Here is a 2,288-nt window from a genome sequence, read left to right as displayed (position 1 = left end):
ATGGGATTTCGGACAGCGCGTCCTCGCCACAGTAGTGTACATAGCTTGGAAGTACCGCCTTCCAAATGTTTAGTAGAGCCAGCAACTATACACCACCCCTGCCTCCGTCGCCTACACTTTTATGCAGTTGCATCTCCTGGGGGGGGGGGGGGGGTTAAATTTTGTTAGGGTTTTGTAAGAGATTTTTTTTTTCGTTTTTACGCCCTAATCGACACAATTTAGATCATTTAAGAGGCCTGCTTCAGACTTTCCTTGTCAGGGCCAACCGGGACGTAGAAGCCTACAACATCACAGAAGAAAGACTGAGATAGAAAAATGTTAACAAATGATCTCCCAACTTGGGAATCGTACTCGGGTCTCCTGCGTGAGACAGCGTAGTGCCTGACCGCTACACCACTGGTGCCGGTGTTCTTCCTGTACCAAGCTGACAGGAGACGGTCAGCTCCGTTACAGATAACGCCATAATAATAATAATGTTAGTAATAGTACCTTGTCAATATGTTAGTGTTTTAGCGCCTATAAATGGCTGCTGGCACTGTATGCTTCCAAGGAAGTTGAAGTTGTTTCAGAATGCTCTCAGGTCTGCGGAGGTAATAGTATAGATTGTGAAACGCATAGAGCTTATTGTTGAACGGGGATTTGCGCTATGCAAATGCTATCTATTATCTATTATTATTAGTATTAGGTCTTAGAGCGATAAAACGTGTCACAAACAACAACAATGCGTTCTGCTGACGCAAAACGTTCATCTTTTCGTGATCCACAAGGCATTGTGTGTTTGGCCTTGAAACAGCTGCCACGCTGACGTAATTCGATGATAATTATCATTACCTCACAAACCTCCTTCCACTGTCAATGCTCCATACTGTTAAAAACACCTACCGTGAGTGTGGGGCTGTGCTGGCACCACATAACAGACGTCAGGTAATAATAATAATAATAATAATAATAATAATAATAATAATAATAATAATAATAATAATAATAATAATAATTTTTTTAAAAATAATAATAATAATAATAAGCATAATCATCATCAATAATGATTGCATTTATAAAGAGCATAGGTCTATTCCACGAGTCTACAGCACGCTATATGCGCTTTACAACTAATATTACCTCAGCAGACCCGAGAACACTTAGAAGCATTCCGGGCTTCCTAGGAAGCAAAGTTACAGTGCAAACAACAGATTTCACGCGCTTAAACACTAACAAACTAACAAGATATATTCCGCTGTCTATAGACGATTACCCATTCCATGTGTGAATTAAGGACAATTCGTATATAGTGCCTTTCCCAAGGACACAACATCGGGCCCCCTGACGAGCTTCGAACCCCCTGACGAGCTTCGAACCCACGACCTTACGGTTGCAAGTTCAATAGTCTATCCACTAGGCCACCAACGTCATCAGTTAGGCAATAACGGATGACAATTTGTCAAACTAATCGGGTCTACATGATCGGATCGGATCGGATCGGATCGAGTAGGATCCGGGCAGGAAATCGGATTTGCACTCCGAGCAAGCCTGTTAAAAGTGTACGAGTAGCAAGCATAAAGCTGTTCCATTCACCTTCAATGTAGACCGGTTGATCGGTTGCTCTCAGTATCCAAGTCCCTGGACGAGTGAGATAGTGCTATCGTTTGCAACGACATCCAATGTCCGCCCCTGGATCCCTGTACATCAGGGGTCTCAAACTCGCGGCCCGCGGACCAATCGAGACCAGCAGGACGATATTATGCTGCGGCCCCAACGTGACATCAAAGTTTAGTCTTAGTGTGGCTCAAATGTTGTTTGTGTGTGGGGGGGGGGAGGGGGGTTGGGGGGGGGGGGTGATGGGGGGAGGATCTATCTATCTATCTATCTATCTATCTATCTATCTATCTATCTATCTATCTATCTATCTATCTATTTCTCTCTCAGTACCTCTTCTTCAGCAATGGTTTAATATTGGTGCAAACGAATATAATGAAGAGCGGCATCTTTTTCGCCAAAACGGGGATTACAATATTATAGCCATGGCTCACAGCATACTTAATTACAGTAGAGCCCAGCCTTAAAAACAATGCCTGTTGTCAAACTTCGAATTATAATAATAATTGTGAGAAATAATATTTTAAAAGACACACACACACACACACACACACACACACACACACACACACACACACACAGAGGGTTACATAATGAGAGAGAGAGAAAGAGAGAGAGAGAGAGAAAAAGAGAAAAGGAGAGAAAGAGAGAGAGAGAGAGAGAGAGAGAGAGAGAGAGAGAGAGAGAGAGAGAGA

The 2,288-nt window shown here is 42.9% G+C and overlaps 1 long non-coding RNA gene across 1 annotated transcript in view; it reads right to left on the bottom strand.

Annotated features, from left to right (window-relative positions):
* LOC118478436 overlaps positions 1-2,288 on the bottom strand; it is a 22,086-nt gene that overhangs the window by 7,114 nt on the left and 12,684 nt on the right. The window lies entirely within an intron of this gene.

The sequence above is a fragment of the Aplysia californica genome, unplaced genomic scaffold, assembly GCF_000002075.1.
Source record: "Aplysia californica isolate F4 #8 unplaced genomic scaffold, AplCal3.0 scaffold00020, whole genome shotgun sequence".
Lineage (NCBI taxonomy): Eukaryota > Metazoa > Mollusca > Gastropoda > Aplysiida > Aplysiidae > Aplysia > Aplysia californica.
The sequence above is the reverse complement of the archived record's forward strand: the minus strand, read 5'-3'. Positions and strand labels throughout refer to the sequence as shown.